Raw genomic sequence first — 13,386 nt, forward strand, 5'->3', positions numbered from 1 at the left:
CTCGACTGGGAAGAAAAACAGTTCTTGGAAAAGACCCTTTATATGGCTTATTCAGGTCACTAAGCTAGTTCTGCATATTTGTTCCGCATAAAGATGTGTAATAGCGTGTTGTTTGCAGCTACCGAGAAGAGTGGGGAGCTGAAACACTGAAGTGTGGGTATTCTTCTTTCTTCTTGCCTACAGATTTTAGTAAACAGCAGAGACTTACTTAAAATGTTGAGTCTGTGGTTTTTATTTACTCAATATAGTGTTTTCCAAATTGTGGTATGTGTACCACTGGGATGATTTCATGTGGTACATGCATAAACTTTATTTATTTATTTATTAAGATTTTATTTATTTGAGAGAGAGAGAGAGAGAGAGAGAGAGAGATTGAGAGCATGAATGGAGGGAGGGGCAGAGGGAGAGGAAGAAGCAGACTCCTTGCAGAGCTGGGAGCCCGAAGCAGGACTTGATCCTAGGACCCTGGGATCATGACCTGAGCCCAAGGCAGAAGCTCAACTGACTGAGCCACCTAGGTGCCCCTTAAACATTTTTTATTTTAGTAGTGATGTGTTTGTTATAATAATTAGTTGAAAAATATAACCAGCATAAAAACCCCCCACAATTTTGTGGATATTGTTGCATATGCAGCCTCATTTCTTAAATTCTTAAAAAGTGAGAAATACTAAGCTAAGAGAGCACTCAGGAAATCAGTAAGGCAAGGATTGGAATTGATGTATGGGAAATGCAGTGCTCTTGGATGTGGCCAATATTAACAAGGGAAGGAAGGGTCTGTTTGCTTTGTAGATATTCTATTCTGAAGAATATCTAGTAATGATTATAAAAGATCTAAAGCTTCCTCAGGACCTGATGCTCCTTGCCTGGAAGGAGTCAGGAGCTCAGCTCATTGCTTTAGTTTTCATTAAGTTGGAGCTGGGGCCCTGGGGGCAGAGCAGAGAGGTGGGAGAACTTGAGAGGATCTAACTGGGAAGAGAAGAGGGATGGAGACCACAGAGAGATGGATCCCTTGTCATCCAAGGTGGATGCTGAATAAATTTACAGGTAACTTGATGGGGTGGTAATTTGTGGTACCATCTGTTCTCCTTGTGGGAGAGAGATTAGTAACAAGAATACATTCTGTTAAGGGGCTAAACCTATAGTCAGCTCTGGGTAACTGGAGTTCAATCCCAGTTGGGACCCTCTGAAGAATTATATAGAAGAGCTGTCCCCGGCAGCTGTAGAAGAGAAGTGGGCCCTAAAAAAGTGGGGCAACAAGAGCATCTGTTACAATGTCTCCCCCCAGTACCTCAACCCAAAGCCTCCAGATAGGCCATCTTACTCCTATGTTGTGTAGTCAAGTGTCTATACCTACTTCACATTGTGGTGCAGATGGACAATGGTATATGGTGTGGACATTAAACAGTAATGTATATGCAAACCTACTGTTGTAAGAAGATATTAACCATATGTTAAGGAAAAGGGCAGTTTATAAAACTGTGTTAAAGTATAATCCCATTTTTTGTGTGTGAAAAAAATACATTTATGTACATAGAGGAAAGTCTGGAAGGAGAAACATAAACATGTTTATGATGATTATTGCTTGGTAATGGGATTGTGGCTGATTTTGTTTCACTTCACTAATTTTCAAAATAATGAACATGTATTACTTTGTAATTTTTTTTAAAGATCAGAAAGTTTTCTCTTTATTCACTTACATATATATGCCCTCAAGGGGACTTTCTATGTAATTCTGGTAACCTTGGTTACCTATGTCTAAGGTTTGGTTGGGCACAGGTCAGAGTTAGGGCGTCCAGCTGCTTGTGGTAAAGGGGTTAGACCGTGGTTTCTGAGGCAAACAGAATTATTCAATTCGGAATTTTTTTTTTTCTGGGTGTGGATAACTTAAAAAATACAGCTTTTCAACAATATCAGTCATAGAATACATACATATATATAAAGTATTTTCAATTTAGGTATTCTTTGATGGTTCACTTGAAGCATGTGTCTTCTAATAAAATCAGATATTCAGTTTAAATAAGCAAATCTGTCATGCAGCACCTTTTACCACTACTGATATAGACACTATTTTTTGCAGTGCTTTAAAATTATTTTCCATTAAATAAAATGAACATTGGCAGAGAATTCTATTGTATTAGGCACTGACTCTTATTTAGCCAACTTAACCTACTTGAAAAACTGAGTTATTAAATCATAATTTAGGTTTCCAATAATTATCAATATTCAAACTAATTTGCAATTATGACCACATCATATGGCCAGAAGGAGATCAGATGAAGAGAACCCCAGAAATAAGTCCATTCAGTAAATATATATTAAACACTGACAGTGTGTGTAGTGGAAAGTTACCAGGGCTGACTCAGGACATGATGGTTTCTAATCCCAACTCTGTCAGAATGGCTCTGGGACTTTGGCAAGTTGCTTAATCTCTCTGGGTCTTCATTTTCTTGTTTGGAAAATTAAATATATTTATTATGTGTAGAATTTTGTGCTAGACACTTGGAAAAACTCCAAAATGCTTTCAAGGAAGTTACAGTGTAGGAGTAGTGACAAATATGCAATTATTTACAATACAAAGGCAGTCCGTGGCTCTTGGCTTTTGGACCAGCTCAGGGCAAGTGGTTGTTAAGGGCAGAGACTGGGGGATCAGCTGGGTTCACACTCCAGCTCTGACATATGCCGCAGTGAGACCCATGTAAGTTATATAACATTACCTTGTAGAGCCTCAGTTTTCTAATCTGTACATTGGGAACATCTATTCATAGGGTAGCTGTGGAGAGTCAATGAGATGACGTATTTATAAATAAATGCTTAGCACAGAGGTGGGCTCATTGTAGGTATTAATAAATGCTAGCTATTATTATTATTATTAATGTTTCTCCCAATTGGGATAATTATGGTGAAAGGAAAATTTAAACTTTTTTTGAAAATTGAGCTAAATGTTTTTAAAAAATTAAAGTAACTTTAAAAGTAACATAAGCAATACATATTCATTGCACACAGATAAGGATAAAAAAAAAGTGAAGTAAAGTCAAATAAGAAAAGATACATGTACCTAGCAGATGGATGAGACTTTGGATGGTGAGAAAGCATTTTTGGAAGAGAAGCAAGAGAGTAGAGAAGTATCCACCCACTGGAGAAGGATGCTCAGTCAGATGGCAGAAGCAGAGGGTCCTTTTGGGGAGGGGTCAGAGATAAGGTTAGGTCAAACGGTGGAGGGCCTGAATTCTGGTCTTTCGACTGCAGGCTAATAGGAAGCCAATGGCAATGGCTAGGTGGGAGGGACTTGATGAAGGAAATGTTTTAGGAACAGGAAATGCTTTTAAAAAAGATGTGCTTGCTGGGGCGCCTGGGTGGCTCAGTTGTTAGGCATCTGCCTTCATTCGGCTCAGGTCATGATCCCAGGGTCCTGGGATTGAGCCCCGTATCGGGCTCCCTGCTCCGCAGGAAGCCTGCTTCTCCCTCTCCCACTCCCCCTGCTTGTGTTCCTTCTCTCGCTGTGTCTCTCTCTGTCAAATAAATAAATAAAATCTTAAAAAAAAAAAAAAGATGTGCTTGTCTGCCAAGAAGACTCCTCCTCCGCCACCCCAGACGTTACAAAGTGGGCCTAGACTCCAGAAAGCTCAGTTTGCTTATTCCACCTTCTTCCATCAATTATTGAGACCTCAAAGCAGAGACACAACCTAATCTTGCAAATGCAGCGACTCTAACTTCTTACAGGCCTGGCTGGATTTTCTTGAAGCTGTAGTCGTGGGCAAAACTTTGCCTGGCAATAGTCCTGCTAACTCTCTGTAAATAGAGGAGGAACCCTTCTGTATAAACCCAAGGGAGTATGCCTCACTCCAACCTCCCTAAAGAACCATTTCTATTCTTCTGTAAGGAGATCCCTGCATTCACCGGAATTCCTCCTGGGAATGCACAATGTTTACTTGTTTGGGTAAATACACTGATAAGACATTTGGGATAAGGAAGGAGACCCCAAGGACAAAAGTGATCATCAGTCCAGCTTCTAAGAAATGTGGATCCTCTGATGAGTCTAGCCAAGTTAATTTGGAATAAGCGATGAGACCCAATTGGAATTGCTCAGTGTGATAAGAGGGTAAGGAATTGAAAGTTGGGGGGTGGTGTTGGGAGATGAGAAGACCAGGAACCTGGGACCTGGGTGGAAAGGGAGCAAGAGAAACTCCCAGAGCCGCCAAAGCAGAAGAAAGACCGTGAGAAATGAAAGTGCCGAGTTGTTTGTGCTGGGGTGAGCGGCTCAGCCCTCCTTCTCGGCTGTCCCCAGCGAAGCGTTAGGCAGGTCTGTGTTGCTCACTTCATTTGTGTGTGTGTGTGTGTGTTTATTCTTCTTGGGGCCACTCAAACAGATGTCTGGCTTCTTATAGGTAAAAACGGAAACCACTGAGACAGACTCAGGGACAAAAGGCAAAGATATAGGTGACATTAGAGATATGGGCATCGCTCTGCTGCGAATGCTTCACCTGCTTTCGTTGCCTGCAGCGTTTATCCACTGAACACACACCACACACTTATTAATTTATTTATTTAAGTCTTTTGTGAAATTTTGGGAGCTCAGCAAAAATAGCGCCGACTGAATCGCTTCAGGCCCGCCGAGCATGAAGTCATTTGCCATCAGTAGCCTTGTGAGCGGGTCATTCTTGGGGCCCGGCAGTTATCTGACACAAATTCTGAAAAATATCTTTACAAAGAAGTCTAAAAGCACACTGTTTCATTAATTCCCCATCAGTTGGTCAGTGAGTGATTTCCCCGAGACCGTGACAAAGCACATCCTATGTCAAAGGAAGCCTAGGACAACTTCTGTGGGTCGTTCTGAAGTACCCGAAAGCCAAGGCCGTGGCAGAGCGTGTTGGTCTGTGACAACTTCCTTTGCTTGTGGTGCTGTTGCCCACTGGCCAACACCCGTGCTTTCCTGCGGGGTCGTTCTCACGCTCTCTCCTCAGGTTGATTTTCTCTGATGCCCTCCCAGGAAACCATCCCTCTCTTATCGGCGTTTGCACGGCCTGTGGTGTGGCGCTCTCCTGGCCCTTCTCACATCGTCTCATGCTTATTTACCTGTGCTCACCCTCTCCTGCTAGGCACAGCTGTCCCCTTCTGTGACCCCCCATGTGTCCCCTGCAGAGGAAGCTGGGCTCTTCCATCGGAGTTCTGTGAAGCTCTTTTCCAAAAGTCCAAAGTGTAAGTGGAGACTGTTTTAAGGAGATTCCCTGAAGGCTCCTGGATAATGCAAAGGCAGTGACATGCAGAGAACAGTTTACTTAACTCCTTAGCAGGTCAGGAGCCAGGTTTCCTACAGTTCATTGCCTCGCTCCCAGGCTCTCCTTTTTTTTTTTTTTAAAGATTTTATTTATTTATTTGCGAGAGAGAGAATGAGAGACAGAGAGCATGAGAGGGAGGAGGGTCAGAGGGAGAAGCAGACTCCCTGCCGAGCAGGGAGCCTGATGCGGGACTCGATCCCGGGACTCCAGGATCATGACCTGAGCTGAAGGCAGTCGCTTAACCGACTGAGCCACCCAGGCGCCCGCTCCCAGGCTCTTCTGAGGGTCAACTTAGCTTCCTCTTATTCATGCTCACACCACACATGCCTCAGGCATCACTATTCCTCAGAGTCTGGGCCAAACTCACTATTAGACCTCGGGGTGGTGGTAGCCCAGCTTTACTGGCAGACGAACCATCTGTACAGTTGCAGAAGGTTCCGCCCTTAGAATCATCTTACACATAGGGATGCCTGGGTGGTTCAGTCGGTTGGGTGACCGACTCTTGATTTCGGCTCAGGTCATGATCTCCTGGTCCTGAGAGCGAGCCCTGCATTGGGCTCTGCGCTCAGCATGGAGTCTGCTGAGATTCCCTCCTTCTCCCTCTGCTCTTGCCCCCCCTACCCAACTTGCACGTGCATACGTGCTCTCTCAAATAAATAAAATCTTGGGGCGCCGCGGTGGCTCAGTCGTTAAGCGTCTGCCTTCAGCTCAGGTCGTGATCCGGGTCCTGGGATCAAGCCCCACATCGGGCTCCCTGCTCAGCAGGAAGCCTGCTTCTCCCTCTCCCACTCCCCCTGCTTGTGTTCCCTCGCTCGCTGTGTCTCTCTCTGTCAAATAAATAAAATCTTAAAAAAAATAAAAAAATCAAATAAAATCTTAAAAAAATAATCATTTTACACATAGTTTAATGCTCTGCCATTGCCATCTTGAAGTTCTTAGTAATTACTGAACAAGGGGCTCCACATTTTCATTTTGGCCTGAGCTCCACAAATTATGCAGCCAGTCTGAGGACACTCTTTCCTCACCCCTCTTAAGGCTTCTTCCTAAGGCCTGTTTTCTGCTGTTGTGTTGATGTCTTCTTAAGCCAATCAATAATATAAGTCATGAGTCCCATCAAGGGGAAACCCCACCCTTACCTTTAGGGCAAGGCTTGATCCTATGGTCCCCATAAGGTAATCTTATAAAACACTAATATTAGATATTTCCAAATCTAGGTATTTTAAGTGTTCAAGAGCTCCTAGAGTCCATTCTAACCTAGTCATTCTGTTACAGATGGTAATGCTATTTGTGTCAGTTTTTCTTTTACTAAGTTATCTTCAAATTTAGAAGCACCTGAAAATAAAACCGGCCCTTAGGAAATGCATCAGTACTTGATTATATACTAGAGTGAGTCAGAATTGTCCTTAATTTTTTTTTTTAAGATTTTATTTATTTATTTGACAGAGAGAGACAGCGAGAGAGGGAACACGAGCAGGGGGAGTGGGAGAGGGAGAAGCAGGCTTCCCGTGGAGCAGGGAGCCCGATGCAGGGCTCGATCCCAGGACCCTGGGATCATGACCTGAGCCAAAGGCAGACGCTTAATGACTGAGCCACCCAGGCACCCCAGAATTGTCCTTCATTTAAATCCTGACTATCTGGAGTCATGCTGGGAGGTACTTGATAGTTCTAAGCCCAGTGGTTTTCAAACTGGGTCTGATGGGGTTCTAAGAATTCTCTGAGGAGTACATCAGGGTCCAGTGGGGGGACAAGCTGGATGCCGTTTAGCTGAGGCTTAGGGTCTTCCATCTTGGCTTCAAACAGAGTCACTTTTTCTCTTTTATATTTTGAACTCACATAACAGTTCTGCTGCTAAAAAGAAATCTTGAAAACTTCCTATCTTGTTCATCTCATTCTACTCTCATGTGCTGGAAGAAGCCACTGGAATTTAGAGATTTAGTGGATTGCCCCAGATAACCAAGTTTATTAAATGGCAGAGCTAGACTTCAAGTTTGACCTCTTGACCCCTGATGGTACTTGGGCATTTAATACTGTAGTTGTGTACAGACTGGTTAAATAATTTCACTGGGATGTGGTTTTATAAAAGCCGAAGAACATGTTTGCTTGGCTTTTATTTCCAGGAAAACCTGAGTTCATTCCCGGAGGTGCCACCTCTAACCCCATCTGGACGTCTCATAAATCTGTACAGTTGTTTGCTAGAGGACTTGGCAAGAGAGGATGGAAGGTGAAAACCAATGGGATATCACTGCTGGAAAAACAAGTTCATGTTCCTGAATAGGCAGGCATGGAAGAAGAGATATAAATGCCCAGGAAATTTATGAAAAAGTGCTCAACTTCATTGGTAGTCTAAGACAACAGATTGTTGTATAACGGATTGATAAAGATGAAAAATATTGTGGGTAGTTGGCTAGAAGGGGCAGAAGGAGCATTCTTATCCTCTTTTGGTGGGAGTATAAATTGATACTACTGCAGGACTTCTCTGCCTTTAGCGCCTGTGGTTCTTGGTTGCGCCGCTTCGAAGAATGAAGAGGTAGACCAGATGAAGAGTGGTGGGCAGCAAAGCAAAGTTTTATTGAGTGATAGTATAAAGCTCCTGGAGAGGGAGGGGACCCTAGAGGGGTGCCCTTGGAGTTTCTAAGTTAGGGGTTTTTATGAGCTCTTTTGTGGAACTATCTTAAGCAACTAGGGTATGCTGAGTCATGCCAATCAGGGCTTTGGTCACATATCTGTCTACCTATTAGGCTAATGTCAGTGTGCTGAAGATCTTTTGTGCTGACATCTGGGGGCTGATGTCTTTAACTGCTCCTTGCCCATGATAGGGACAAATGCTTTGTGATTAATTGTCTTACTTTAGGACATTCTGCAGAAGTCATTTCTGCAAAGGCTGCAAAACAGAATGCTAGCGTAGTCCTGTCTAAGCTGCAAAACAGGATGTTAGAGCTGTTTTGTCTAAGCTGTCCTGACTCCCTATTTTCTTGTTGGACCCTGGCCCCTGACTACCTAACTGTCCAACTAACTCCTACCAATACCACTTTTTTGAAGGGAATTTTGAAATACCTTTTGAGATTTTAAATAGACTTTTGATCTAGCAATCTAGGAGTTTGTCCTACAGTGGTACTCAAATAATAGCACAAGCTTATTTGTACAAGGAAATTCACTTGTTGGGACAAGTGAGGGCAGAGGCATCCTTTCTCCGGGCTTCATGTTTGCATGTGGGGGGAACTCCACCAGACTAATGTTCTTGTCCTTTTGCCCCATCTCCTCACTTACCTTAACCCTGGGGAGGAGAAACTGTTTTTATTTGTGTGTTTGGAACAAAGGGCTGAGAACTTTCTGTTTGGCCCCTTCCTCCCCCTCTCCTTGATTGGATTTGCCTGCATGAAGTTGTGCTCTTATCAGCTCTTGATCATACCTCCGACCTTTGGGGTAACCTGTGGTTTTGGGGTTACATTCTGATGGTGGTGGTAGGGATCTTACTAGCAAGCTCATTTGGCTCTCACACTTAAGCCATGTTCTCTAGAACCTGCTTAAATCGGTAATGGAAGTGACATTTGATTTCTATATCTGAATCCTGTGTCTTCGTCTTTTAATTATTCTGAAATCCAATAGGAAAATGAAGAATATTATTGATAGTCCCTTCAAACTCAGTAATAGAAATTCTAAACAACCATAATGTCCATTAAATAAATTGTGGTAATCTTGTTCAATAGAACACCACGCTGCCATTACAAGGAATGAAGTAATCTTATATATACAGACATAGAAAAATGTCCACAATATATTGCCAAGGGGGGATAAAGGGCAACTTTTGTAAGAACTTACATAGTTAGAGTTTGTGTGTTTTTTTTGTTTTTTCTTCAAAGTTTGTACGTGCCCTAGCAGAATGGGAAAATGCACACTGATACACTGATAGTGTTTACTTCCAAAGGCTGGTGTGTGGTGGGGAGCTTTTACTTCTAGAATGTGTTCTGTTTTGCTTGGAGTTTTTTTTTCTTTCCCCACAAAGAGCAAATATTGCTTTTGTAAAAATAATAAAATAAAATTTATTATTCTTTAAAAGAAAAAGTTGTGATTATTTTGTTACTGGTGAGATTAGATAATCTAGTGATCGGAGGCAGTACTTAATGCAACAATTTTTCCCCCCTCTGGCTACAAAGATAAGTGAGGGCCTTGGAGATGATCAGAAGTCATGGCTCTTAGGCTAGAAAATGATACTTGGTCATATTTACCCCGGTACTATTTTTGAGTTTGTATATAATATCTTAGTTTAACTCTCTGATCTCATAAGAGTCTTTATTGTTTATCTTTTTTTCTTCTGATAGTAAAAGTAATACAAACTGATTATATAGATTTTGGAAAATAGAGAAAAACACAAAGAAGCAGAGGGACAAATGGCTTATGATCCCATTATCTAGAGGCAAATATTCATAACATTTTGTGTTGTCCGTTTCCCATTTTTTTCTATACATCTTTGCACATGGCTGATATTACAATTCTAAATTCAGATTTGTAACCTGCCAGTCTTTTACTTTATGTTCTATCATAAGCTTTTTCATCATATCAAAAAAATTCATAAGCATCATTTTGAAAAACTGTAATATTTTATTGCACTGGTGTATTTCAGTTAGAATACTTCTGGAGTGCTGTCTGAAAGCAGATGGCTCCAGAGTTGATCAGGGTGACAGGCCAATATCTGTGATTCACAGGCCCTTCCATAATAGTTTCAAGACGGCTGCCACAATTCCAGACTTCACGTTTCTACGTGGTTGAATTCAAAGCAGGAAGCAAGGGGGCAGGGAGAATAGGAATTTAAAAAAATGTACTTTTTTTTTTGGAGGGGGAGGAAGAGAGGAAAACTTTGCCAAATACTAAGAGCTTTAAAAATATTTATACCCTTTCACTAAGTAATTCTATTTTGGGAATCCCTCTAAGGAGGCTTTCTGGTACAACTCCTTGAACAGAACTAGGTCTCATACCTGTTCTTGGACTAATCATTTCCATGATTTATCTCTGGGATGTGCCAATTCTACTCAAACCCATTATTAAGGGAATTATCAAAGAAAGAAGAGGAGGAATGTAGCTATTGAGAAGGTAATTAAGAGAGTATTTCCTCCTTCTGTATTGGAAATAGAAAATATATTTCCATATAAAATACTTTTGCATATAAAATATTTTTGCATGTTAGATAATTTTCTTAGCAGGATTCACCTAAGTAGAATTACTAGATCAAAGGGCATACATATTTTTATGGTACTTGATACATACCACGGGAATTGTAATATTTTTCTTTTTACGGAATTCTGGATTTACAAATGAAACAGGACAGAAACAAACACCACAAAAAAATGAAAGCCCATATGTTCTCAAAGTTTTCTTTTAGTAATTACCGAGTGAGCTGAAATTGGACAAATCACAATTATTCTTTCTTTTGCAGAGGAGAACAAACTCTGAGGTGAACGTTATCATGTGCGGAGGAATACAGAGCTGACAGGGTAAGTCTGTCTGTCAGTTCTTCTCATTCTGTCTCCTTGAGATCATTTTATCATTTACCACTTCCACATGACTGTAGGAGCTATGGAAGGGAAGATCAAATGCAACTTGATTAATTTTGCTTTATTATTGATTAAGCAGAAGATAAAAAAAAAGTATAAGAAGTTAAAACTTAGTCAATAGGAGGAATTTCTGAATATCTCTGGTCTGGTTATCTTTTCAAACTCTGCTTCGGGTAAGTTAGTCGACTGCCATCAGCTTTTTTCCCTATAAAAGCATTCGTCACACTGGATTCTTATAGGAGAAAGAGAAATACGCTTAAATGCCCAGGAGAACTGTTGTGAATGTTAAATAAAATTTGGTTGCTAAAGAAAAGCGGAAGGATTTGTTAGCATGATTCTGATGGATTAAGGCTTTGCAAGAGGGTGTGCTAATTAGGTCCACTTCATTTTTCCATGTGTGCCTTTTCTCACCTACCTTGAAAAATTGCGGTACCAATGGCACTTTAACAAAGACCTCTTCCTGCATTTGTGGAATTGACAGGACCCACTGATGAATTGGAAGTTCCGCTCCCTTGAGAATCAGTTGCGATTTCTCTCACATATTTGTTAAGTTTTATCTTAATCTTGTATAAAAGATAATCTTTAGAAATTCTTTCCTCAGTAGACCGCTCTGTTTTCCCACAAAATACACTTGCAAATAAGTCTGCAGATTTCTCAACACAATGCCTGCAGCAATACCCATGATAAATCCTTTCTTGGCCTCAGCTTTCTGTAACCTTCTCCATCCCTCACAATGATACACATTTTCTCTCATTCATCTTTTTTTACAATTCAATATTGTGCTTGAATATCATTAGCTTGTATGCAGCACTCCCCTCCCCCCACCCCGCTTTTTTTTTTTCTTTAAGGGACAAACTACTGTTGTTATGCACATTTCATCTGGAAATTGACTTTGGTGTTATAGGTTCTAATATATTTACACAACAGGTACAGAAAGGTATTGGAAAAAAGAAGAAATATTTTTAACATCGTAAACCTCTAGCAAAAATATGTGTGTAATAGAATCGGGTACTATGGTATTACACACATTACAACTGTCACTGTGACTTAGAGCCTTAGTTTAGCTGAAGGAAAATCTATAACCCCAGAAATGCAACAATGTCTGAGTCACAGTTCAGGGTAATAAATGTTTTTCACAGAATACTGTAATCCATATTTCCAAAGCTGATGCAACAAAGGAATTTCTACTAGAAATCTTTCAATTTCATGGGTGGAGGCTCCAGTGTGGAGAGAAACAGAGGAAGAGAAAAAAAAAGTATTTAGAAAAAAAATGATACACTTGAGTGACACCACAAAGTGCCGGATGTTCAGAAACCTTAGCCATCTGGCTATCGAATTTGGTTGCTGGATATCCTCCTCCGATAAAAGGCCAGAGAGGGCAGACTTTATTTGAGTAACGTCAAGAGTGGGCCGTTTTTGTCTATAAAGGGCATACTCCCTTTAAGAGAGAATTGTTTTATGACTATCGCAAGAATTTGGGAGGAGGAATCCTAGACTTGGATCCTGAAGGGCTTTCCTCAGACTAGGAAAATGAAGGAATTATAAGGCCTTACCGATGTATTGCCTTTGTACAGGTTTGGGTAGGGACTGATAGTCTGAGGAACATACTCGAATGCCTGTGATCACCACTCATGTTCTCTCTCTTTTTGTTTTTTTAAAATTTTTAAAGATTTTATTTATTTGAGAGAGAGAGTGAGAGAGAGAGAGAGCGTAAGAGGGGGGAGTGGGAGAGGGAGAAGCAGACTCCCTGCTGAGCAGGGAGCCTGATGCGGGACTCGATCCCGGGACTCCAGAATCATGACTTGAGCCGAAGGCAGTTGCCCAACCCAACTGAGCCACCCAGGCGCCCACCACTCATGTTCTCTTGACATAGCCGGCGGTGGTGGCAGATAGGAAAAGCCTAGGATGGCAAAGAGGAGGGCAAACGGAGGTCTGTTGGAACCACTGAAAAAAAGATGGCTGGTTTAATTTGGTAGGCTTTGTTATGACGCTTGCTTCTGGCCAACTAAACAGTCATTTTTGAAAGGCGAGAAGGACCTAAAATACTTTTTTGTTCACTCGAGGGAACATGGCTAGAGGATCTGCTCAAGTGCTGGAATTTGCTATCACAATACAGGCCGTGTCACACTATTCCTTTCCCCTCTAAGTCTGTTACACTCCTACTCATTCCTTAAGACCCATTCAAATGTCCCTTTAGAAATTCTTTCCTCCTACCTCTCAGCAACCAAAACAGCTTATTTGTATTCATTGTATATTACTTGTGACATTCTAAAACTAGTTGCTCACATGGGCAACAGATTGATTTGCTGAAGATCAATCCCCCAAAGTCATTTAGCCGAATTAATTTCACCAAAAGTCAAGTGAGGAAACCAATTTGTTTAATGCAGATTTTCCTACAAGTGTGTGATTTATTCATCGTAAGCTCCTTGAAGGCAGAAACCTTGTCTGATTCATGCCTGGTGTTCCTGCATAGCTCAGCATATTGCTTGGGGGGTATTGAAGGGGTTAGTGGATGCTTAGTGCCTATTGAATTTCATTGCACATAATTATGATATGGATGA

This window comes from Mirounga leonina, unplaced genomic scaffold (genome assembly GCF_011800145.1).
Source record: "Mirounga leonina isolate KUSES-001 unplaced genomic scaffold, KU_Mleo_1.0 Mir_84, whole genome shotgun sequence".
Taxonomy (NCBI): Eukaryota; Metazoa; Chordata; class Mammalia; order Carnivora; family Phocidae; genus Mirounga; species Mirounga leonina.